General features: G+C 36.2%; 1 protein-coding gene and 1 long non-coding RNA gene across 3 annotated transcripts in view; one reads left to right on the top strand and one right to left on the bottom strand.

The window, feature by feature from the left end:
- ARHGAP15 (Rho GTPase activating protein 15) overlaps window positions 1-27,761 on the top strand; it is a 466,873-nt gene that overhangs the window by 160,982 nt on the left and 278,130 nt on the right. The window lies entirely within an intron of this gene.
- Window positions 9,718-27,761, bottom strand: part of LOC148133172 (uncharacterized) — an 18,583-nt gene continuing 539 nt past the window's right edge. The window contains exons 2-3 of the long non-coding RNA XR_015747174.1: window positions 15,485-15,549; window positions 9,718-9,909 (exon numbers count right to left, since the gene is read on the bottom strand). This is a non-coding gene — a long non-coding RNA (uncharacterized LOC148133172). The remainder of the gene's footprint in view (window positions 9,910-15,484; window positions 15,550-27,761) is intronic.

The raw sequence follows: 27,761 nt of genomic DNA, 5'->3' as shown, positions 1-27,761 counted from the left end.
CACTCCTTATCACCCATCTCCTCCCACTTGTGACTGTATGAGTGTAATTTTGTTGCTTGTATCCTTACAATTTATATTGACTGTTTCCTAGTATGATTTGATTGCTTATTGTACCCCATGACTATTATTAAGTGTTGTACTTTATGATTCTTGACTCTTGATGAATGTCTTTTCTTTTAGGCACGCTGAGAGCATTTGCACCAAGACAAATTCCTTCCAATCACACTTGGCCAATAAAAAATTCTATTTTATTAAGCAAGACAATTGAGTTTTGCCCATTTTATGACCTTGATTGCCACCATTGTTAAGTGAATCTAGTTGTTAAGTTAGTAACATGGTTGTTAAGAGAATCTGGTTTCTCCATTAACTTTGCTTGTCAGAAGATCTCAAAAGGTTGATTACATGACCCTGGGACACTGCAACTGTCATAAATATATGTCAGTTATCAAGTGTACGAATTTTGATCATGTGACCATAGGGAACGCTGCAACAGTCATAAGTGTGAAAAACAGTCATAAGTCACTTTTTGTGTGTGCCATAGTAACTCTGAACAGTCACTAAATGAATGGTTGCAAATCGACGATTACCTGTAGTGTTCCCCCTCTCCAAATACCGATGCCTATTCTTCAGTTCATGAAGTTCAACCATGTAACTTTATCATTAAAAAAAAATATCAGTTGTTGATACTCTAAGTCAGAATTGGATATCTTCCTATCTATTTTCTTCTTTCCTCAATTTCATTTTGTATGTACTTAAATATACCGCTGCTATTTTAAAAAATGAGGTTGTTTCTGATTCCAATAATCCACTTGTCAATTATTTATTTTCTGGACTTTTACCAACTGGATCAGAAGCCGTTAAAATAAAAGCTGGGTTCTATTAATCCTTGATGTTTTTTATTTGTTATCAGAGTAGCACATCTATATGAGTCTAATGAAGGAAGCATGCAGGATTTAATTGTTCATGGCTTGTGAAGTTAGGAATGAGCACTGAGCCTGGGTAATCCTCCATCAAGTCTTCCTTTCCTTTTTCTTCCTACTGTGCTCCAACTTCAGTGCATCAGTTCTGGTTTGTATTGATCTGCTGTTCCCCTTTAAATTGGAAAACCAAGCTTTCTATGAAACATACCAGATTCACCTCTTTTTGGAAGCTTTCCAATTAATCCTTTATCTGTGTACTGCCAAGCTGATTGATAGAGAGGGTCTTGAATTTATAATTTTGGAGGCATGGCTACGCTAATTGGTAGCAACAAAAACAACCAAGTTTTGTGGCACCTGAATAATTTAACACCTTTTTTATGGCATAAGCTTATGTGGACCAAGTTATTATTGTCATACTCCGGGCCTCTGATGAAGATGAGTGGGGACCATAGTACAGCATTGTAAAATTGCTCTGTGACTACCTTGTTTGGACTGTTATATTTTGACAGCCGAATGACATCATCTCAATTAAAAAAACACAGGTTATGAATCTGTTTAATAGTTTAAATTAACCCACATAAAAAGAATTGTAGTTAAACCCCCTTTTTAAAATCTCGTATAATCCAGGCAATCAGAACATGATATGGCTGCTTATATTTTGTATAATGTGAAGCTCTATGCTTCATGTAGAGTTCTACGGTCTACTGGTCGATAATGCAACTTTTATTTTAAATAATTTTAAATATTTCAATACATTTTTATGTACCTGTTTGGTAAAAAATAATAATAATAAAACACTTTTGGAAAAGAGTGGAGCGCCACCCACCCTTCCTGTTCAAATTTGGACCTCCTGAAGCATTTTTGCTTTTTTAAAAATATTTACCCATCAAAATACATAGCTACCTCCTTCAAAAAGAGATTTGTATACCTGCAGCTGACATAACATAGCAAGTGGGACAGAGCCAGACAAATAAGCTCTATTTGCCATTTGGGGAAACTCATCTTCTTTTTTTCTTTAAAGACATTTTCAAATGTTGAAGCCTTGATCCATTTCTCTGTTCTACTCTGAAATAGAACGTGCTTTCTCCATGCAACAAGATGTGGTTGAAATGACCCAAATTTGATTAGGAAGGATAGATAGCACTTCCCTCTTTTCTACGCCTGCAATTACCCATCTCCAATTTCTTTCCAGGGATTGACACATGAATGGGATTCTCTTCCTAAAGTATGAAGAGGATCCTAATCAAGGGTTACAACTTTAGCCATTTTATTTTTATTTTAATCACCCTGTGTATAATAAATGTATAAACCAAATGCACCCTGAAAGTAGAAAAAAATAACATACCAGACAGCTGGGTAAGAACTTTCCTTCCTGGTATGCTAATTTCCTGCAGGGTGTTTTTATGTACAGAACAATATAACACTCGTAATCACCATCCTGCACTTTGAAGTCCTACAGTTTAATCCAGGGATGTCCAACTTGGCAACTTTAAGACTTGTGGACTTTAACTCCCAGAATTCCCCAGCCAGCCATTATGGGAGCTGAAGTCCACAAGTCTTAAAGTTGCCAAGATTGGACAACCAGTTTAGCCCCTCCTGGGCCCACTCTGAATGACTGAAGTTATTTGACTGACACAGATGTGTCACCCAGTTTTTTATGATTTTTTTTTTGTTAGCTTGGCAAAAACCTCTACCTATGCATCATTTTAAGGCAACATGCGGTAATCACAAGAAGGTTCACAGACATAAATGATCACAACGGTTTTAAAAAACAAAGAAACAAAAACACGGATAAAACAAAAACTCCAGACTACTGGAATGAGCAAACTGACAGATGATTCATAAATGTTTTGCTCTCCTTTACAAAACTCTGCTGTTAAAATAGAGGACTTTTAGGGGAGAAATATGTTCCCCAGAGTAAGCATTTTGCTTCTGGTTCCACCTACTGCTCTGCTGATACCTCTTTCTACCCAAGAGCAAAGCATTAGGAGCAGGTGGTAAATGTTGCAAATGGCAAATAATGTTTTTAAATGGATGCTCTTAGAACAACACATTGTCAGCTATCAATTGAAAAGGTAAATTGAACAAATGATGCTACTCTAAATAGCTATCATAGCTAAATTAGTTGGGTGAGGAAGGAAGAGCTGCATTTCAACAGACGGGCCAGCAATTCTGCCTACTGTACACAGAATAGAGCAAATGATGTGATTAGTGTGGTTATTTCTTTTTGCTGCAATAACACAACAACGCATGGACTGTTGTAAAAAAACAAGGTGGAAAAAGAAACAAATGAGAATATACTGTCCACTGAATCCAATGAAATACAACATCTTAAGCAGTGCAATTTGATGTTCATTTCCTCCTTAAATCAGCTAAATTGTAGTTTTAGGAGGTTTACTTCCAGCTGTCTTATTTGGATATTACATTAACTCCTTGGAATGTAGAAACTATAGGGACTTGTCCATTTCTGGGGTCATGATCACCAAATCTTGAATTATCCTATGATAATTCTGCCTGTTTAATAGTTGGACAAAAAGACTGAGGTATAATTATTCAGCGCTTCTTAAATCTTCAAGTTGAATGCTGATTAAATAACAACAACAACAACAACAACAACAATAATAACAATAATAATAATAATAATAATAATAATAATAATAATAATAATAATAATAATAATAATAATAATAATAATAATAATAATGTCTTTATTGATTAGCCCTTGGGCCATATCAAAGTGCAAAGTTCCAGCAACAATTTGTTACTAAAATTTAATAAAAGCAATTCAAAATGAAATTTGATAAAATACTATTTAAAATGGAACTTGATAAAATACAATTTAAAATCAAATCTAGACAAAATACGATTTAAGATGAAATAGTAATAAAATACAATCCAAAATAAAATTGCAATAATGTACAATAATTTAAGACATGATAAAGTATAACATTATATTTCGGAGTCGCCTTGCAATCTACCCCAATCAATCCCACATATGCAGATCTCAACCGAATCATTTTGTTTAAATACTGTGCTACTTTAAATGTTATTTTCAAGTTCTGGCCAGACATAAGGTAAGTTATTTTGATATGGGTATCCCAATAGGTCATTGGTCTGATATATAGACCAAGATACCTGTCTCTCATCCTCTTATACAGGCAACAGTCAAATAGGATGTGAGCCAGGTCCTCTACCTCTGCCGATTAAGTTCTAATTGTTAATTGAATGTGTTTTATTGAAGATTGAAAATTGGGCTTCATTTGTATTGCTTTGTGTTTTTTTTCTTTTTGGTTTGCTTTGTTTGTTTTTTGTTTTTGTTTTGCTGTAGATGTATGCTTGATATGTAATTCTGTCTTGATCAGAATTTTATAGGTAAGGGCAAATTTTGGGAGAGTCAGCCAAGAGTTTGAAGGAACAAAACAGTTTTCTGGAATTAACCCAGCAGTGTTAAGTGCTGCATGGAATTAAAGAATAGAAATGGTTGCAAATGAGACACTTGATAATTTCTTGCAGAGAATGAATGGGAAAATTATTGCCCACAATTTTATTGATTATAAATGACATGAGGCTTTAGATGTACACAGGGCCTAGGATTTGTTTTCTTTTGATTTTTGTATTTTATAATTTCAACTTTTACAACTGTCAAATCATAGAAGACTCTGTGAAGCTAGAGTAGATTAAAACAGAAGAACCATTAAAGCAACTGATTAACTGGATTCTCTGTTGGCTTTATGACATTTTCCATAGAGCTGGTTGCGAGAGGCCAGACATGCTGTTCTATAAGCAGGTCCCTCACTGAGGCCCCTGGGATAGGTGGAGCCTGGCTTAAAAGTTGTTATTAGAGCCAGGAGGATCATTCTTACTCCCAATCTCTCAGTTGCCTACAGAATTATCCTGATAACAGATTCAGAGTTCTCCCTTTCCCATGCAGCTTTCAGGGTTTCCCCTACATGCTGTTTTGGATGTCCCTTAATTCCTTTTGTGGAGACATGGCAGGGAGAAGGGGAGGCAATGAAGAGAAGTGTTAATGTTGTAAATAATCAAATAAACTATTCTTAATTTTTATCCCATTATACTGATCAGAATATAATATTAAGAATAGGTTTCATAGTAAATAAGGCAGATTGACCGTAAATGAAGGAAATGTTCTACTTTTGCATCTGTAAATCAAAGGTATGGAACATGTTTTTAAATTTAAAATAGTCTTGAACCAATGTGTGGATGATAAATGGCATTGAACATACTATTCAGTAAAAAATGCTGCAACTAAAAATTTAGCATAAGAAAAGACCCACTAGTAGGAAGAAAAAGAACTACCACTAATCCAGTAGTTTCTTTTTAAGTAGAGTGTATCTGATTGATCGCTGCTAGAGAGAAATATCTGGATAATAAGGAACTTTATTTGAGGTTACATGAAGAGTATTATTTTATCCTGCTGTTACCATCAAACATTGAGGATTCATAGAGTATCCATGGAATTTGTAGGTTTATCTTTTCTAATATTTTCCTAGCACTTGTTAAAAGTGTTCTTCATATAGGTATCTTAATAATAACCTTGTAGGATGCATCACTATTATTTTTACTATTATCATATTAGAAGTAGAACCTGGGCATGTTGCTTAGCATTCATATATCTATTGGATTTCAAACGCATAATGTGGTGAACTGTATCATTTATAGGACTAGAATGGATAAGAAGTATCAAGTTTATATCTCATATTTTAAAACTATTATTCTTTATTGTATGAGTTGAGAAAAGGATTTCCCATTTCAATTTAGTTTAATATTTTAGAATGAATTAAATGTTTCACTATGGCTATTCCCTTTTTTCAATAAAGCTAATGGATGAGTTCCAGTTGATATGAACCTTCTATTGCTTATTTGTTGTTATGCAATAACTGGTTGCTTTAGTAAATTTTATGTGATGTATAATTACATATGAGGTCTTTGGTATTTTCTGAGCATGGTATTTCCTTACAAATGCTTCATTGCTCAGCTAGGTTACCCCACAGTTTAGCCCTGAGCTAGAAATATTCTCTTCTATTGATATAGTTATATATATATAACTATATATATATGGCAGTATTTCTTTTTTGCTGAAAATGTATAAATATCAGTCCAATACAATATGTGAGCTGAGTAGTGATGAAAGAAAGATACGTATTGTATTCCAGCATTTCTTATATCAGTAAATCTATACATGATGTTTCTCGTACACAAAAGCTCGCCCATTCCGTATGTTCTTGGATTTCTACAGGTAACTTTCTGATTTGTATATGTAAGTAGTTTTCTACATTGAAGATTTATCTATAAATACCTTGCTATGCTTTTAGTTTGGAAATAAAGGTTTGTATTTTGTGTTGCCTCTATCTTTCCAGGATAGTGGCAGAGATTTTTCTTAATTTAGGCAATAACGACTTTGAGTTGAAGGTGAAAGGCACTAAGAGAGATAGCCATGATCCTTTCTGTGAAAGAGGTCAAAGGTTGCAGGCCTCTCTCCAAAGGAGACTTAACATTAATTGCAACTACATGTGTACTATTCCTTCTCTTTAAAACAGCAAATAAGTGTCAATGAGAATTGTATCTCAATTAGAACAGAAACTTGAAGGGATCAATTTTTATCAGTGTTGCAGTAAAGGATGAAAGTTAAATTATCCATCTATATTTACTTTCCTGTGGCTACTTACATTTCTATTACATGTTTAGTATTAACTGGTATTTGTAAATAGATCTCCCAGAGAAATATTTTAACCTTAGACTGTCTACTATTGACCTCACCCCCTTCCTAAGAGGCCTGTGCATAAGCGCACCAATCGTGCCTACCGACTCTGTTCTATTGTTTCTTTTTATTTTTCTTATAAGTATCCATCTCATGTATTCAAAACTATGTTTATTCTTATACCTGTATCTTGTAAGTGATTGACAAATCAAATAAATAAAAATAAAATAAAAAATATGAAGGCAAATATGGAAAAACCCTACTAGGATAAATATATGAGGAATTTAATTATTTTTTAAAGTTAATACATTAATATTGTAACATAAACCATTTTGATCGGAAACACATGCAGAGATCTATCCAATTACCTTAGAAGTTTGCAGTTGTATGTCTTAATCAACAGCCTATTTAACTCAGCCACATTGTTTGATGCAACAGAGAGGAAACTGATGTGTATGTAAACACATGTAGTAGTTGTTTGGGTCCAACATACCAGGTAGAGTTTGCCATGAATGCAGAAGAAAGCTATTCTGTTACCTTGAAGCAATTTGTAAAAATTTGAGATTTTATTCATCTAGTTACCTAAGTACTGTTAAAATGAAACACAAAATCTAAACATCAGTGGACTTCCCATTGAGCAAAAAAGATTGAATTAAATAACAGTCTGTAGAAATACAGCCAAAGGAAAAATAATAGAGTAGCGAGATTGTATTCAGATAAGGAAATAAGGTGATTCCCCCATCTACTTCTTCCTTCTCCCTAAAGATCTGTTCCAGAAGGTCTCATGAAGCATCTCAGCAGGTTTTAAGGCATGTGTGGAGCTGCAAAGAAGATGAGTAAAAGAGTTCACTTACCCCCTGGATTTCATCCTAATTTTTTTTTTTTTGGCTGCATTTTAACCTTGTTGTAATTAGTGTTGTCTTAAATATTTGAAATGCCATCATTATCAGGTTGTTGATAGTGATGTTCTATTTTCCATAATGAGTGATTTTATTGTTCATAGGCTACAGAAATTGGGAAACACACAAATTGGAGTTAGACTTAGGTTGAGCTTGAGAAATACATCCATTTCAACTGTAGACACATAGATAATTCGTCTTAAGAAAGTCAATCTATTTCATCCCCAGAATTTTTTGTTTTACATGTCTTCACTTTTGCATATCTTAATCAAAGATAGTTATGTTGTCATGGAGAAGAGATTCAAAGAAGAAGATAGTAATTTTTTAGTCTGACCATCTTGTTTTTAAAACTTGATTTTGTGCATTTTTCCTTTTAAGGAGAGTCTTAATTGCGATATACATATATTTGGGGACAACATAGATATAAACATAAATTGTATGAGTTAAGACAACTGATGAGAAAGAAAAAGAAAAAGAAATATCAGAACTGTTTTCAAATCAAAGAGCAACTGACACATATATAAAAATGATGTATGTTTCTTGTACAGTCTATAGGGAAAATTCGGCAGGCTTGCTATGATCTCTACAATTTGCCTGCAGGCAAGCGAGACTTTGGGACATTCAATTATCCCTTTGCTCTGTTTATCATGGCAAGTGATGCACAAGCAGAGATTTTGTGGCCCCTTCCTTCCTTTCCATGTCGGAGAATGGCTGAGCTCCCAAGCTCACCTCCTGGTGCAGTGCTTTGGCGAAGGTTCAGTGACCAATAATCAATTATTATTGAGAAGCAATCAATCGCTAATTTCCATAATTATGCACATCTAAACACTATGAACAAGAAAGAGAAACAAAGCTGCACTCCAAGCATTGCCTTGTTAGCAGTATTTTGTTAACACAGGGCTCTAAAAAAAGCCGCTGCAGCTGGTACCACAAATGTGTTTCCAGTATTCAGGCCATCAACGTGATCCGTTGCTAAATGTATAGAATCAGCTTCTTGCTAAAAACTACAATTACAGGTGATATACAGATTGAAATCACAGGGCTGGTTTGTCGAAGAAAATTGTCCTAATGATGGGTTTTCGGATCGGGAATGCAGCTCTTTTCTTCCTCTGTGATGGGTACTGAAGGCAGCTGCACCTGCCTCTGTGCTGTATTCTGCCGCACTTAATGATATCTGATGATATCATTAGGCAAAGTGTTCATAAACAGATGTTGAGCCTGTGCCTAAATGCTGTCAGATGAGCGGTTGCTGGCCTGAAACAGTATTATTTATATAGAACATTTACGTTTGTTATGTTAATAACCCCACTATTAGCTCTCTGGATGTTGCGATAGGAATGTAAATGTAGTTAATATGAATAACAACCTCTTTACTCTTCGTGCTGCAGTTGGGTATAACTTTTAGGCTTTTAGAAAGAAACAAAGATTTCCCCACCAAGTCCTTATGACTTCCTTCCTTCCTTCCTTCCTTCCTTCCTTCCTTCCTTCCTTCCTGTGATGACTCGGAGTGTATCAGAAATATAACAAAAACCTTCCTTCCTTCCTATCAGATAAAGGGTAAGAATTTTCAAAAGAAATGTTTCAAGCCTGAGATTTATTTCTTTTATACTTCAATCTTTTCCTATTTTGTATGGTAAGTCAGTCTTGCCTCTTCGGGGCCACCACATCACAGATTGTACACATTGCCAATCCAACATACATCATATTTTCAAACTATATTGTGCAATACTACACCAGCAATATAAAATAGTAATTTAACATGTATAATGTGGCATAAATTTCAAATAAAGACAGTGGGGGATTCACTGATGCTTTTCGACATATTTCTTCTGTTCTCTCCTTCCTGCATAAGAATTCTAAATGTTAACTAATTTGCCCTGCATCACATTCATGTATTTTGCTGCTGTTGCTGGCTTTTCTGATGTCATATTATTTTAGTACTGCCTGAAATCCTGCATTACAATTGCTGTGGTTTTATTCAGCCAAAGTTGCATTTTATACCTCATAGTTAATTCATGTAGAGTAAGTTATGTAAATTTTGACAGTCATCAAAATGTGCAATGTTTTTGCTGAAATACAGCTGAATAGCAGGAGCTCTGTTATAAAAATACCATTAGGCTTTCATAATTTTATTTGCACTTTTAACTCTTTCTGAATCTTCTTTGGAGTGAAGGTAGATATTGACCATAGGATATTTTTCCCCTGCTGATTTTGAACAAAGGATGAAACTGACTTTGAAACAAACAAACAAACAAAAAAACAGGCCATGATATTACAACTGTTAGCTGCTGGTGGTTATGTTTAATAGTTTATTTCAAGAATACATTTGGTTCTGGAATGGAATATTCAGTGGTATGAAATAATTCATTTCCTGCAAAAAACAAAACAAAATTGGGGTGGAGGAAGATATTATATTTCTCTCTCTTTCTCTCTGTCTCTCACACACATATACACATCCCATTTCACATTCTGGGTGACATACAATAAAATCATTAAATTAATTACAAAAATACCCTTAAATTAAAACATAAATATAATTATAAAAAACTAAAAAGTATGGCAAATGCATAGATGTTGCACACAATGCATCTCACTCATTAAATATGTTGACACTTAACACAGGTAAAATATTTTATGATAGTTCTGACCAAATGGAAGAATGTGTACGTAAATTAATACATAAGTAATATTAAGATAATAGATATTGTTTTTTCCATATACAACAAAACAGGGAAATATTATAAGAATAGTGCCATTATATACAAGGCATAAATAGTATATCATAAGTTTATATTATGTTTGTTTTGTTTGGAATAAAATGGCACTACTAAATTTTTCCTTTCTTAACCAATGAAGATATAAAATTCACATTAATTTTATTTTTACAAAACTTATCTAGGAAAAAATACACAAAGGCGTTGTTGTTTTTTCTTCAAAAATCTATTGGTCAAGTTACAGCATAAAAGTATACTGATTTTTATAAGCCCAGTTTTTGATTAAGTTCCTCAATTGCTTTCTAAAAATAGTTGCTAGAGACCATGATTTAAAAATGGATATAAAAACTTAACCACAAAATATATGGGCCAGAATTATGAATTGTAAAGAAGAATGAGCATTGGATTGAGCATTGGAATGAGAAAAGCCTTTGACTCCATGTAACTGATTTATTATAGATTTGTGACCAATGTATCTTAAAGTTCATAGTAAGAATTCTATTTGCTAAAAATGGAAGTAAAACAAATCCTTAAGAGATAGAAGCCAATTAAACCCAGCCCTTGCCTACTCCATATCATATCACGAACAAAAGATTTTTATGTAAACCAGTTGCACAAAATTTTATGCCTTTCGAGCATTTTGTGGGGTGCGGGAGGAATCTTGCCAGGAAAACTACAAACAGAAGCAGTAGCAATGATTTATCATAATATAATGGAAGACAAAAAAAAGAATGCAATGAAATTCCTTTCAAAGATTTTTAATTGATTGTGATAGCATCAATAATTTACTGAAGTGCAGCTTATTCTTATGTATTTCAGTTGATTGGCCACAGAAGGTGTTCTATATATAGTAAACATTTTACAGGGGCAATGGGAGAGAGTTAACATATAAAAATTATATAAATCTCTGTCATGTAACATATGTCACGAATGTTGTTTTTTTTAAAAAAAAACTTCAAATTAAGCATTTATTCCATTTTGCACTGAAAATATATTTTGACATATTTATGCTGGGATCTCAGTTTCCAGCACATAAAAAATGAATGGACAAATGACTTTACTTTGGGAATATTTTCCGAAAACCTGCAAGAATTTTTATTTCACACAACTCTCTAGGATCATCTGTTTTGATCACAATCGGGGGGAAAATATCATACAGAAAATATCTTTTTTAGGATGCTTTTGCACATGCATAAGTTCACAAAATATATATTTGTGGCATTTTTATAAACCATTCTGATTTGAGCCAAAAGTATAATTAGTATGTTTACTAGATTCCCATTCTAGTCATATTGCATTTTCTATCCTTGCTTTTAAAACAAAAGCAGTAGAATTTTTCCCTGATATCATGGAATTTCTCTATCCTATAGCATGGGGTAGCTGGTTACAGTATTCATCAGAAAGCTACCACTGTTTTATGCTTCTTTTAAGCAGCATCTATGAAGGTAATATTGTTCTTTTTAAGAATTTCAGTCAGCCAGCCAGTAATTTCTATTTACAGAATAGTCTTTATTTATTCTTCATCCCACAGTCTCCAAACACAGTTATTTAACATTCAGTGCCTAATGAAAATCTTTAATTTTTAAGGGGACTATTTTAGGAGTTTTTTCTCCACTTAGGATTTTTTTTTAATTTCTTCTTTAAAAAAAAAACAACCTAAATGTAATTTATAAACTTAATATTTTCATGCATTTGGAGTGGCATTATTTGGCTACTCAAAGGATTCATATATAGCTCATTAAGTTGGCACCTTCCGTGAAATCTCATTGGCTGAGATCTACAGTATTGTGAGGTTCTAATTAGCATACACAGCTACACCTTATTCATCTCCAATGCCACGTAAGGGTTTCATGCATCTTGAAGGAAAAAAAAAACCCTTAGCTTAAAGCAAAGAAATCTTATACAATACTGATAGATGGAGGCAAACACATTTCAGATAACTTCATACGTATTTGAAACACACAAACATAGAAACATATAGGCATAAAAAAACTGACAGCAGAAAAAGGACCTACTGGCCCATCATTTTTAGTTTATTATTTTTTAATTATTTTTATATTTTATTTTTGTTTTATTTTTAATTTTTGTCAGAAGATGTGTTTATCCCAAGCATGTTTAACGTCAGTTGATGATTGACCCCACTACCTCCACTGAAGTTGGTTCCAAATTTCCTCTACTCTGTGAGGTAATACTTTCTAACATTACTTTTGAACTTCCCACATGTCAACTTGAGGTGATGCCCTTATATTCTTGATTTTTGCTTAATACTCTTAATAATGTACAAGTACAGAGTATTTTTTTTCCTCTCTATTCAGTCATGTCTGATTACATGGGGACTGCCTGGACCAGTCCCTGCAGTTTTCTTGGCAAGTTTTTCCCCCCAGAAGTGCTTTGTCCTTCTAGGACTAAGAGAGAGTGACTGACTCCAGGTCACCCAGCTGGCTTTCTGCTTAAGGTGGGACTAGAACTCACATTCTCCTGGTTTCTAACCTGATACCTTCTTTCATATGTACTCAGAATTAACAATGTTTATATTCAGATTGCAGCTTATACCATTTGTTATAGCATGTTATTCTCCAGTTTTGATCACACATTCAAAAGTAAGGAGTGCTGTAGTTACCACATGAATGATGTTGATAAATGGTGGTGCTGACTGCATTGAAATGACTTCAGCACCCTTACAACATGCAGGGCAAAAGAGTGCATTGTTCTTCATAGCGTAGGTCATTGCCTGTGTTAAACCAATGTAATATAAGATGTGAAAAGGCTTTTTCTGCAGACATCTGTGCTGTACGTGTGCAAATCCCCTATGAATCTGTCATCATTGGAGCAATTTATTAGCTTTTTCCCTTGTTCAGGTGACATGTATTATGTTGCAGTGTAGCTGAGTGACATCTTATATCCCACAACCACAAACTGAGGCAGCTGATTTAAAACACAGAACAAACTGATACAAAGTGATGAAGGTAAATTGAAAATTAAAAGCATCTTTGAGGCTTTCATCTACAAACAATAATCATTAGAGTTTATTTAAAAAGAGACACAGTACTGCTGATAATAGTAAATATTTCTACTGGGGCTTCTGGAAAGTATTTATGAAGACAACAGTGTGTTTCTAAAAGAGAATGGGGGTGATGTAATTGAAATCAAACTAAAAATCTAATTCCTAGTGTCCATCTGCTTTCCATGGATAAAAACCCCAAATGGCCAAGCTTTGTTTACAATAGTAATTAATAACAGTAAGTAATAACAACCATGGTGCAAGCAAGTGCTGGAAGAAATATCCATCTGGTTCATTTCCAAGCTGGGAAAAAGACACTGGAAACATGGAGGCTGATTGGAAAGATGGATTAATGATGAAACAGAACCACATGGGTGGTTCTGGTGCAGCTGACCACATGGAATTGAGAGTGAGGGATTTTTATACCTTCTCTTGAACTTTGCACTTGAGCTTTCTATTCCTATGCAAGAACATGTATTCTATTGGCTGTTGTAAGCTGGCTCTATAGATTGTCTAAGCTAAATTTGATTGAAGTTTGGTCTGCTCTGAAATGATGCAATGAAGGAGCTTGTGTTCTGAAAGGGTGTTGGGCAATTCCTATTATGCCTTAATGGCTTTGTCCTGGTTTGGATCTTGAGTGAGGGCTATTTGCTTATGAATAGAGCTACCTAGATACTTGGTTCCTTTTAATAAGTTCTTTATCTCTTAAGTGCTGACACCTGCTGAGGGCTATTAAGAAAAGTGAGGGCTGCTTTCTGTCTCCAAGAGCATGTTTCTCCATTTCTCCTTTAGGGAAATATAATATTCTGCCTTTATAATATTTCCTAAAATATTTCATTCTTCTAGGAGAGATGTAGGTGACAACTTTCTACACAAGGACTGGTGAAACATAAAATAAACCAAGGGATAGAAAATGAAAACATTGAAGTAATTTAGGATTCAAACAGACAAGCACCTGCCATATAATACCCTAGACAATCGTTGATAAGAAAGACAAAAAAAGTCTGGATAGTGGGTGTTTTAGTACCTAGTTAGAAGAGAAAGAACTGGAGAAGATAACAAAATTTAAAGACCTGAAAATATAAATAGAACAACTGTGGCAAAAGGAAAGAAAGATATTACCAATAGCAATAGACAGCTATCCCAAAACATCTGGAGTATCACTTGAACACCTTTGACATTGACAAAATCACCATCAGTCAATTGCAAAAGGCAACTTTGTTGGGAACAGTTCATATCCTGCAACAATATCTTTAAAATCATGAAAGTACAACATCCCCTTATTCCAAGGTCCTGGGAAGGATCATTTAATAACTGAATGATCCTTCCCAAGGTCCTTGGAATAAGAAGATGTTGTAGTTTCATCATGTTAAAGATATTGTTGCAGGATATAAGCTGTTCCAAATTCAGTAGAAACATCAGGCTCACTGTGCAATGAACCATAATTCTATGCATTGAAATCTAAGATGCATCTAGGAGTAAAATGCTTCACACAAAAGGCTCTGAAACATTTCTTCCTAAACTGCTTTGTTGTGTGTATAAATCCAGATCTAGTGTCTAGTTGATCAGCCAGCACAAGCTTTCAATTCTGAAAGTGGTTCACTGTAATCATTTATGATTACTGGGGCTTTCAACTTATTTGGACATTTGATGTCAAATTTATGAAGGACTCCCACTTATTAATTCATTGGCATCAAATACTTCATTCCTGGACAATGAAAGGGGAAGGTTTATAATGTCAGGAAAAAAGTCCGTCAACATTTTTTTCAACATGGGGCATTTACACTTTTCATACCTGTGTCTAATTTGAAGGTCTGGTTCATTAAGAAAAAATTACATAGTAAAATAACTGTCACCTTGCTTTAAAATAATCCTATAAATTAGAGATAGGCAATTATGGCCACTTTACAACCTGTGGACTTCAACTCCTGGAATTCCTGAACCACCTGCTGTAAATATATGTATGTATTTATTTTATTTGGTTTGTCAATTGCTTACAAGATAATAGGTATAAGTAAAAACATAGTTATGAATACATGAATTTATGTAGTTGGGAGTATGAATTATAGTTAGACTTGCCATATTGCTGTTTACATACCAGTTCCCTTGTGTAGTTTGAAATGTTTTCAGTGTGATGTAGGGGTGAGGAATATGACTGACACTAGGAAGACCCAGATTAGAGCCACTACGGTTCATTGAGTGACTTATCTCTGTCTCTCAACCCAACCTACCATGCTGGTTTTTTGTCGTGATGGAAAATGGGACGAGACAGTGCTATACATGTTGGCTTGAGCTCCTGAAAAAAAGGCAAGATATCAATGTAATTGAATACATATACATACGTATATAGTATGTATTAGGAAACATCTCCCTGATGTATCCTAAGTTTCTCAAATTGCTTTAATCTTTTCTGCAAAGTTCTACACATCAATCAGGCTACATATTTTCTGCTTACTGATCCTCTTGTTCAGTCTTTTGAGCGTCAGTGGACCTTTTTTGAAGTCTGACTGCAGGTCATTGGCATTCTCATAATATTTTTGCCATAATGAGCATCACTACTCACCAAATACTAATTTTCCAGAAGACATATTATGAACAAAGGAAAACATTTTACAAGGGTGAGGTGAATTCTGACCACCACAAACACAAAATATAAATGCACTTTTGAGTACCTGTTATAATACTTATTTGGCAGAAGTAAATTGATGAGAGCCACAGTTCTGTAAAAAGCACAAGAACCAAACCTACTGTATGTCAAAGAAGGCAATCAGGCAAGATTCAGAGGAAAAGCAAGCAAAACTAAACTGCAAACAACACCAAAACACACACCATTTTGCCCAGTTTCATCAATTTTAGACTTCTAGATTGCTCACCAACACTAGCCCTTACATCATCTCCTAGTCACACTTTCAAATGAAATACTGAGTTATAGCCTTCTTCTGTCTTTTCCTCTCTCTCAATATTTTTTTCAATGGGTCACTTTAAATATATATTATTTTCCAGGGCATTTTGAGCAATTGCTTGGCAGTTCTGTCTCCTTGGCATTTAATTTTTCAATAGTATCATCACTGTGTTGACAACTTTTTGAAAAGTTGAGCGCAGCTGCAGCAGTTTTGCTGCTATTTTTTTTTTCTGACTTAGAAAAACTCACCAGAAGCCATGGAGAAGGGGACAACTTGAGTCTCTCAAACCTTTAAGAAATCTTATTATATCTACATCCTTTCTAGAACCTTCAATTCAATCATGCATTTTGTGAATTATTAATTTTATTTGACCTAGGCACTGCCCATTTTTGAACCAACTTTGGGTGGTCATTTAATCATTAGACATCATTTTGGTTCTTGCATATAAATCAGGAGGCCTTCCAAAAATATTTGGAGCATGTATGACATGAAGAATTGCAACCTTTGTAAAATTCCAGAACATTGGGTGTTTTGCTTTATTGAAAAACTGCATCATCGTAAATGCAAAATTCTGAACTAAAATGGTGCCTTGTTAATTTGTGTTAACCTTCAAATATTTTATTCTCTGTGTTAAAAATCCAATTATCTCCAATGGATTTTTTTACTTCTGGATTGTTCTCACTCACTTTTATTGAATTGTTCCTATGAAAATTGTGGCATTCCTTCAAATAATCCTACAATGTCACATGGGCACGGGACAAACAGCAGCATTTTTTATTTTGACGGCTTTGCCCTGCTTTACACACAGAGCAAATTGAGACTTGAGCATCTTGAGGTTCAACCTCCTTTGGCTGTTTTTTTCTGGTAAAAGTTTATGAGTACTTCTGAAACTTTTAAATCTCGAGAATGATGGAATTCCATGCTGTTCAATACATTTTTTTTTCAGATACTCATTGATTTATTCCATTGGTTTAGTCTATATCAGTGATGGCTAACCTTTTCGGCACCAAGTGCCCAAAGCGTGCATGCGCATGCGCGCATCCCCAAAATGCAATGTGTGCACATCCCCCATGCATGTGCCCCGCCCTGTGCATGCATGTATGGCTTGCACGCATGTGCACGCATCTCCCACACATGCACCCCATCCCCGCGCATGCATGTACATCCCAGGGGTGGGATTCAACCGGTGTTACTACCGGTTCAGTGACTACTGAACCTACTACTAGGTAGTAGTACTACTGAACCTACTACTGAACCTACTACTAGTACTACTACTACTACGTTTACATGCTGCATGCTTTTCAGCTGCACAGCATTCAAAAAGCCTCTTTTCTCCTGCTTTTTCAACCGCAGCTGTGCCGCGCAAAGCAGCTGAGGTTGAAAAAGCAGGAAATAAAGGATAGGTAAGAGCCCAGGTGGGCGGGTGGGCCAAACAGCAGCAAACACAGAACCGGTCCAGTGTCTGCTGCTCTTCAGGGCTATCGGTTCTATAGAGCCGGGCAGAACCGGTATCATCCCACTCCTGGTACATCACCGTGCATGTACCCAACTCCTTACGCAAGCACCTTGCCCCCTGTGCATGCACAGCAGAGACCTGAAGACCAGCTGGCCGGCGGGAGGTACACACGCATGCACAGTGGAGCTGAGCTGGCAGAGGGCTCACATGCCCACAGAGAGGGCTCTGCATGCCACCTGTGACACGTGTGCCATAGGTTCGCCATCACAGATCTGTAGTTTTTATATAGTAAATACAGAATTTCTTCACAGTGACAACTCAATTAGACAGTGCACCCTCTCAGAATTACCTGCTTATTAAAATGATCTGAACCCACTGGGACTCCTGGAAGAGTCATTGTTGGGTTAATGCAGTTTCCCCTGTCCATATTATAACATATTCTGTTTATTCATTTTGTCAAATGAGCCTAAATATGACTCTATCTTTATATATGCAAAAACAGCAGCAGCAGCAGCAGCAGCAACAACAACCTGTGTGTCAAAAACAGATACAAAAACAAACTTCCTAAAAAAGACATCAAAGTAATTTGGGGAGTCAAAATTAATTTGTACAGAAAATGCAGCTGCTTAAATGAAAAGCACCATTGGATACAAAATAAGACAGGATAGAAGAAGAGAGTGTAGACAAATATATATATGAAGATCTCTGCTTTATAATATTAGTAAGAAAAGCAAAATTAGATTCATTCATGCTGTGCAGGCCAAACTATAAGTATTTTACCCTTTACCCTAATACACAGCATTATGGCATTTCAGAATCTCATACCCATTAGGAAATATACAATATCCACAAGCATCCATGGTATCATTGAATAAAAGTTGTTCAGGGATGACAAAGAAGGCCTGATTCAGTCAATGCAAAGAAACCTCCATCAGCAAATAAGTAGTAGATGGGGATTCCGTTTCAAATTCAACATAGGACCTTAAATATGACTGGAAACAGGGAGAAGAGAGCTTGCTTTTCCATGGTCTAAGACAGGGTTCGCCAACCTTTTGGACCTCAGGGACCTCCAAACTCATAATTTTAAATCCCGCGGACCCCTGCTTTTTCAGATTTAGGGAGGAGGAGGACATGTTCTTGGGATACATACAGCTGCCAGGCTTGCCACTGAAGCCGTGCCTGAGTTCCCAGAGAACTGGAAAGCAAAACCCTAAAAAAACCTGCCTGGGTCATTGATCCCACCCTGCTTGGCCAATAGCTCCTTCACCGAAGTTGCAATCCCATTGCAGAGGTTGCTAGTTTGCTCCATGGCTGCAAGAGTCCTTCCATGGGGCCAGGCAGGGAGCGGAAAAAGAAAGAGGGAGGGAAAAGCCACGAAGCAGTTTCTCCAGCTGAACCAGCCATGCCTTCATTGTCGACGTGGGGGGTGAGCATTAGGAGAGGATCCCTAACTTGGGCCGAGAGGCAGAGTCTGTGTGCGTGTGACCAGATCAATCCAGGCACAGTGGCGGAGCAAGCACTGGGCTGTTCAAAAGCAGTGACGGTGGCAGCGCTCTCTGGAAGTGAGAGCAAAAAAGCAACAGCAGTGGGTGGGACTTTCCCTGCCTGTCAAGCAGCTGCGATGTGCTGCCCGAGCGCTTTGCATAGTCATTTTTCCTTATTCCCTTGCCTCACCCCTCACAGACAGCTGCTGGTAAGAGCTGGGCTTACCAGCTCTCTCTCTGCCACTCTGAGCTTGCCTTCTTCCTTGAGGAGTCATCCCTCTCACCTGCTTTGGTGTCCTTTCTCCTCCCTTTTTTTTTAGGGCTCAATCCCTCCTCCTGCCATTTCCTTGCTGGCTTCTGGTCTGCAGGAAAATTCCCCAGCCCATTTTCCTACCAATCAACCGTTATTTGGGATTGCAGCGCAGCCTTTTGTTCCCGCGCAGCCTGGATTAATTTCTTTGGGGGTGACATTTCTCTGCGGAGCACCAAAATTTTCTCATGGACCACCAGTGGGCCACAGCCCGCCAGTTGGTGACCACTGGTCTAAGAGATCTATGATTTGAGCAGACTGAGCAATATTTTGAACAATGATTTTCAACAATTCTTTAACTTGTTGGGAAACTGACTGGGAAAAAATGATGGAATAGAACACTGCTGGACTTAATTTAAAAAAAAATACAGGAAAAAGAAGGTAGCTCAGAGGAAAAAAATAGCACTTATCAAAATTGCCTGTGGATTTCAAACCAGTAACTTTCACAAGGCAAGTGTGATATGGTAACATTAGTGATTCTAGAAGACATTGGAGATCCTAGTAATTATTGAAAGTTAAAGTTTAGTCTGAAATGAAGTAAAACACACCAGCCCAAACAGACAGAAAAAAACCCAAGGTGACATATGAGGAAAGAATACTTTAAAACCACAGAAGGAAAACAAGCTCAGAGAGCAATTTTTTTTAAAGGAGAGGAAATATAGGGGTGGGGGGGTTAGTGTTTTTACTGCGCTTGTATTGGCCTTTTATCTTTATAAGGTGCCTGGAGCCACTGAGAGTGAGTTGGGTAAATATGAACTTTCTTAAATAAATATATATTGTCTGTGCCTATCATAAAAAATGGCTTCCTATATATTCTAGCAAGGAACCAGCAGGCAATGTAGATTTTAGGGCTCTTCCCAATTTTGGCAAAAGTTGTAGTTGTTAATTTATCTGGTTATGAAAAGAGAAAAGAAAAGAAGAAGAATCTTATAAGATTGACATTGGTCAATCACCACTTTGTTTTTGAAGGGCAAATGTGTGACTTCTTAAGAGCATGGTCTTCATATCTGCCATCTGCTATGTCAAAGAAACATCACACAGTCTTACAAAAAGTATCAGTAATTCAGAAATACATACAGGAAAAAATGAATCCAAGTTTTTCTATATTCTCAAGGTTTTTAAAATGAATCTCTTATTTAACTCTGTGAATTCTTCCTAATATTTGGTTGTATTTATACTGACTTTTGGGAAGTTATTGAAGTACAAAAATAATATACAATTTTATTAACTGTGGGATTTTATTATTATTGCTAAGCATTCAACAGAAATACTGATTTTGGTACTGTTGAAAACCCACTATTGATTGATAAAATGCTAGACTAAGATAGGTTAAGATACTAGACAAGGATGAGACTGGTACAAGTTCAATCTTATCCTCACCTATAACATAATATAACATTAAGGATAATCTAGCAACAACCTTTGAAACTGGTTACCAAGGCCCAGTGGAGAAGTACAATCAGATAGAATGCTAGAAAATGCAGAATGCTAGAATCGAACTCTCCCTAGTAAAACCACAACTCAAGTCAAAGAACTGGTATACATTAGAACCACTGTAATACTGGAGATGCTTGGCTACATGACCAAGAATAGCAGTATTATACCCCTACCTGGAAAACGAGATTAGAGGCTAAGATTAAGGAAATTCGGAAAGAGGTTGGTCAACTCATGGAATTAAAGAAAGATGTGAAGCTCAAGGATAAAATGCTGCTATTTAAAAGAATAAAAGGACCTGACTGAAATCCAAGGTATACTGCCAATAGGAGTGCAACAATGTAGTAATAGGAGGGCCCTAATATCAGAAACTGAACAGTACTGGAAGAACATAAGGGGGAAAAAGAGAAGACACATAACAGCAGTGAAAAGTGACTGCAGGATCTAAGAGCATTTCACAGCAGTCTCCCAGAGTAGAAACCAGACAATATCACAGTAGCATCTGATATCCATCAGCAAGTCAAAAACATGAAAAACTGGACAATACGCCATCTTGACATGAGCCATACCTAATGGCTACAGAAACTAACAACAGTCCATGAACACCTAGAAACACAACTAGGTGCTAGCAGCAGTCTTCCACTTGGACTGGCTAACACAAGAAAGGACAGTGCTGATCATGAAATACCTCAGAATCAGAACAGAGCTGGAAGGGACCTTGGAGGTCTTCTAGTCTAGCCCCTTGCTCAAGCAGGAGATCCTATACCATTTCAGACAAGTGACTGTCCAGTCTCTTCTTAAAAACCTTCATCCGGTGATGAATCACCCACAATATCTGGAGGCAAGTTGTTCTACTGGTTAATTGTCCTCATTGTTAGAAAGTTTCTTCTTAATTCCAGGTTGCTTCTCTCCCTGATTAGTTTTCATCCATTGTTTCTTGCCCTGCCTTCTGGTGCTTTGGAAAATAGACCCCCCTCCTCTTTGTGGCAACCTCTCACATACTGGAATACTGCTATCATGTCCCCACTAATCCTCTGCAAGGAACAGCACCATTCAACTACCGGTCAATAGCCTGCTTCCTTAAAATATGAAAAATCCTATCAGGCATCATAGAGCCAAGCTGCAGGACCATATAGGCCACTACATCAGCATGTCTCAGAAGAACATTGGGAATAACCCCAGAGGCATAAAACACCAGTTGCTCATAGATGTAACAGTTGCACAAGACTCAAGGCCTAAAAAGACCAACTTGAACACAGGCTACGTTGACTACAGGAAAGCCTAAGACTCAATGCCATGCACATAAATCTATGAATTCTGATCTATACAAAGTCAAGAAGATACTAAGAAGCTTCCTCAAGAATTCAGTGGGACTGTGTAAGACAATATTGGAAATTCACTCTAGGAAGCCCACAGAAGAGGCCATCAAATGCAGCATATACCTGATGATGCATTATCCCCACTGGTATTCTGCATAGAGTTGTACTGTACCTAGACAGATAAGCACAAGGACTGGATATGGATACAACTTCAGAGTGGAATTACCATCAGCCACTTCCTCTACATGGATGACGTCAAGCTGTATACTAAAAGTGAACAAGAAATTGACTCACTCATCTACCTGATATAGACAATGGGAAACCCTATAGTAGCTGGAAAGAGCTGGACTAAAAGATAGCACTGAGATGCTGACCATACCAGCAGCATAAGAATAGGCACTAGAATAAGTATCAGATTCATAGAAGCAGGAGAGACAGTCCACCATTTAATGGCAAGGTGTAAGATGCAGACAGGAACACATATACTGAGTGGCACAATTACGTAACTGACATTGGAATATCGGCACAGCGTATGGGTTAAACTAGACCCTCCCAAATTCAGATGAGAGATTTCACAGAAGATTGTAGAGAACAGCATAGCTAAAATCCAGTGGGACTTCCAGATCCAAATGGACGGACAGGTACAGTCCAATCAACCAGCGATAGTGGTAGCTGACAAGGAGCAAAAGACAGCAGTGGTAATAGATGTAGCAGTGACAGCAACAACATGAAGGACTATGAAAAGTTGGAAAAGTGCCAGGGCCTGAAGGAAGAACTATAAACCATGTGGAAAATAAAGGCCAAGATGGTAGGAGCAATTAGAGCTGTGACCCCTAATCTAACAACAGACCCCAGAAACAACATCAGAGCTTTCTGTCCAGAAGAGTTCAGTGCTAGGGACAACTAAGATTCTGCACAGAAGCCTCAAACTCCCTGCCCTCTGGTTGAGGACATGAGATTGAAATAGACACAGACCACTCATAAGAGTGAGGATACATTTTTTTAAAAATATACTAGAGCCAGTTTCTTGAAATGGTTAAAGCACCAGGCTAAAAATCCAGAGACCATGAGTTCTAGTCCTGCCTTGGGCAGAAAGCCAGGTGGTGACATCATTAAATAGAAGCTAGTCTATAGCAGTGCAGTGAAAGCCACACACACCCTAGAAAGCCTTTCTAGCCTGGTCCAGTTGAAGTCACCCTTATCATTCTCCATTCTAATACCTCTTTCCTGTGCTCTGCTGTCGCATATAACCTTTGCCATTTTCTTGCCCACCACTGACAAAGTGTGCCAACTATGGCCCCTCACAAGGTAGTTCCTGGCTTATGTGGGAAGTATCACACATGGCCTGGGTAAGAACACCTCATGCAGCCAGCAGCTGCCTTATGAAGGACCAAGCCAAGCATGGAGCAAGATGTTGGAGGTCAGCTAGGGTTATGGGGAGCACACAGTGAAGGAGCTAAAAGGGCATAGATTGGAAAAGATAGGTGCGTAGGGAAAGTTGAAGTACCCCTGCAAATGGAAGCCCAAATTTTGATCATATTACCGCGGGGGCTCTGCAAATGCTAAAATTTCAGACACTGGTTGTAAGTCCCCTTTTTCAGTGATACTGTAACTTTAAACAGTTGCTGAATGATTGGTCAGTAAGTGACAACTACATATCCCAATGGTGCTTTTCAAAAGGCAACTGGGCTTTCTTGGCTTTTTTTTTTTTCTTGCATCTCTTTTTTTTAAAAAAACTTTTTTTTTTCAAACCAACCCCCCTCTTCCACCAAACAACCTCAAGAAAGTCCAACTGTCTTTTGAAAAGCACCTTTGGAACAACCATGACCTGGATGATTCAAAATCTCCATGGACAACTACCTGTAATATTTATTTTTTTATTTTATTTATTTATCTTATAAAACTTAAAATTTAATTATTAAATAAATACATTTAAGTAAATACATTAAAAAAATTACCTATTTACCTATGTTATTTATTTATTTATTTATTCCTATTTATAAGCCTTTGTCCATGTTGACTCTTCATATAAGTGCAAGATAACTACTATGTCATTCAAAAGACAGATTCACTTCCAGAAGGTGGACAAGGCTTGGAAAAAGATGCTCAGAATACTTTTACCTTGATGTATAATTGGCTCATTGCAAAACACCATAAAATTAGAATGCAACAACTCTGAAATAGCCTAGGGTACATCTGATTTAATGCTGAAGTTACACACTTTTTATTATATACAGTATGTTATATTGTTAACTGTGAAGAGATAAACATTTGTCCAAATGTTTACCCCTGTTCAGCATTTCACTGGTCCCAATAAACTGAAGAACATTTCATTTATTGAGGTTCCTTCAGAAGGGGCAGACAGTCCAGGAAAAAAAATGATGGAGGTCAGTAACTCATGACTGGAAAAAAAAAGAACATTCCTGTACATACTAACTCATTGGAGTAGTTTGCCTATAATGAAATTAAACACAGCATGTAATCCAGACAATGCTACTTTTAAGACACAGCAAGAAAAGATGGGTAGAATTTGCCTTTTTCATGAACGGGCTGGCAATTAACAATATCATTCATTCTTGCTCCTAAGAAATAGTCAGGTAGGAAGGGAGGGAGGAAGGAAGGAAGGAAAGTCATGCTTTCCTAGTATGATTAGCATTGTCATGTGTTCACTTATCTAATAAATATACAACAACAGGAAGGGAAAGAGCTTGCAGTAAAGAACAATAGGTTTTGGTATCTTTGTGAAAGATTACTTTGATACCAATGTACTTTTTTATAGCTAAGAAACCATAGTATTGAAACCCCAGTCCTACTTATGGTAGATATGAATATCTCTTTGAAGGGGACATAATTAAGAGTCTCTGGAAGAAAGGAGGCCGACCAGTTTCCTGATTTAGTCATTTCATCCTGCCAAGGATGCAGAAAGAAGCACATTTCTCATTCCTGAACGCCCCATGGCATAAGAACACTTACATGCAGCCTAATAACATGCAGTTAGTTACTACATTTCTTTTTCTTGAAGATTAATTGCACAGTTTGTATTTGGTATATTGGATTTAACTAAAGCTGAAATAGATTTTACTATTGTTCAAATACATTTTGGAAGCGCAGGGACAATGTAATCCTCATCAAATGCTGAATTATTATGAATTAGTATCTAATTCATGTAGCTGGTTGAAAGATGGGTCCAGTGAAGGGGGAAAATGGTGACAATGGAAGAGATGCTGCTCATATAATGGTAAACTTATGTTTAAGTGTCATAACATTTAAAAAAAAACATTAGAATAAGTATCAAAATAAAACAGGTATCAATAAGTGATTTTATGTATCTATAATTTTATGTGAAAGTTCTGTCTACAGTTTATTATTCATCAACATCCTCATAGAAACTGAATTTAGAGAAGGCAGAATGGTCGAATGGTACCTACATTATTAGAGCGGCACTCGTTTCATCTTGTACACTTTCCTCACATTTCTTTTCTGACCCATATTTTCTTGAACTGCTACATGCCTTTTCTTAAATGGTATTTGATTTCAAATTATGAATTTCCCCCAAAACTGAATTTCATAGTGGTTATGCTGGGGGCTAAGTACATTAATTTTAAGAAGTATAGGAGTTCAGTAATTTTGGTGAGCAATGAAAAGTGTGTGCAAAGAAGCCCGCATCTTTCACAGTGTCAGAAGTTTCTTAGCTTACTGTCTCTGAGAAGAAGTCATTACATGCAAAATGTGGGTAATCAATGATCAAACTACCTTGAACTTCTCCCTGGAAAATTCATCTTCAGCAGTAAGTTAGTTTAGTTTCCTCTGCATATCCGAGTTTGAATCACTACCTGATTACTCAGCATGTGATGCTTGGCTGGGATCACAAATGGATGAAACTAGACTGAAAAGCATCCATTAATTGAAGAAGAAAAAATAATGCTGTAGGGGCAGCAAAGATGGAAGATTGTGGCCTCAAAGGTACCAATCTTGACAGAGGGAGAACATTGCGGGCTTTTATAATAAAATATTTCAGTGCCTCCCTCAAATTAAAAAAAAAGGAACTGAAAAGGTTGTATAGAAGTCTATACAAATGTGTACATTGCTTATTCCTAAGCAATTCATTTGCTTCACTGCAGCTATTGTCTGAGGTATTACTGGCTGACTTATGAATAGATACTCCGAAATCATAATGATAAAATACAGTAGCACTTTAAAATAAAAGGGCCTTTTCTTTTTGGTTTACAAAGAAGCAGAGTTGCATCCAGGATCATCATTAAGATAATGTAAGCATAACAGTGAGGTCAGGCAGATGAGACCTCAGTATGCAAAAGACAGCTCAAGTGGTTTACTGATTCAAGAATTTGAAGTCACCATTTAATGAAATCTCTTCATTTTGAAAAATGAATGTAAAAAGGGAGGGTTTTTTTTTAAAAAAAAAAAAATCCCACCAAGAGCATTTAATAACAAATATTAAATGATAAACACCCATTGCTTAAAATCAGAAGGGCCATTTTAAGCAATGCATTTTAGCTCATCATGATATGTAGCACCTTATTTAAATGAGGAGGTGTTAATTCTTAGCTTGAATAATATATTAATATAATATGTAAAGTGAATGGCATTGTTAATCACAGTCGCGCCTGGAACGACTTTGCTTCTGTGCACGGAATGTTAATTTTGCAAAACATTAATTTCAAAGATTTTGCAGCCGTGCTTTTGTAATTAAATATTAATGTCACATGTTATTGCAGTAGCATGTTTATGAAAGCCGGCAACACTTCAAGTCAACTCATTTGTTTTTATATTTATTCTTGTACATCTGCAATCCCTTCCATTTCACCATTTCAAAGTGAAGGCCATTTTGAATAGTCAATATGTAAAGCATTTTTCATTGTAAGCGTTTTTTAACATCCAACAGGGTAAATATTTAATGTGCTGTTTTTAGCTGGCATAATTTTTCCAGAAAATTGGCTATAACTTTTAACAACTTGTAGGTTCTCTAAGCTGTTGCCATTTTTTGGCTTAAGTCATCTGAAAATAAAAGAACCATAAACGTGATGGAAATTGTACAAAATTATGCAGAAATTATGAGATTCTTTATAAAATTATGGAATTCCAAAACAATATTGATTTTATTACTTTCCATTGTTTGGCTTTATATGCATTGTGTGCAATGGGTTTGAAGAGCAGGTATTGATTTATCTTTTTGATTAACTTTTCAGAATGATACAATACTTTCTAGTCAATTCTGTCTAACACTTACTATGAAACTCTTCAAATTATACTTTTTGTTTGTCAAGTCTCTGAATATTTCATGAATAAGTTTAATGACAGCCACTATTAACAGAGCCTTTTTCTGAATATATACCACGGTGTTCATTTGTCTGGGACTGTTTTGACCAGATTATAATATTTGACGATCTTGCCTTCAAACCTGTGAATTACATTAGTTTACAAAGTCATTTCTATTTTTGCTAGTGACAAGAAATCCCACATTAAGCCGTTCCCCTCCCCCTCTGTTTGCAAAGACCTTCATTATACAGCAAAACAAAAAACAAAAAAAGCTCGGCAGAGTATATTTCAAAATGTACATTTAAAAAGCCTTTATTTATTGTGC

The sequence above is a fragment of the Notechis scutatus genome, chromosome 1 (assembly GCF_049901735.1).
Source record: "Notechis scutatus isolate UNSWTSFEM ecotype Mainland chromosome 1, rNotScu1.2, whole genome shotgun sequence".
NCBI lineage: Eukaryota > Metazoa > Chordata > Lepidosauria > Squamata > Elapidae > Notechis > Notechis scutatus.
The sequence above is the reverse complement of the archived record's forward strand: the minus strand, read 5'-3'. Positions and strand labels throughout refer to the sequence as shown.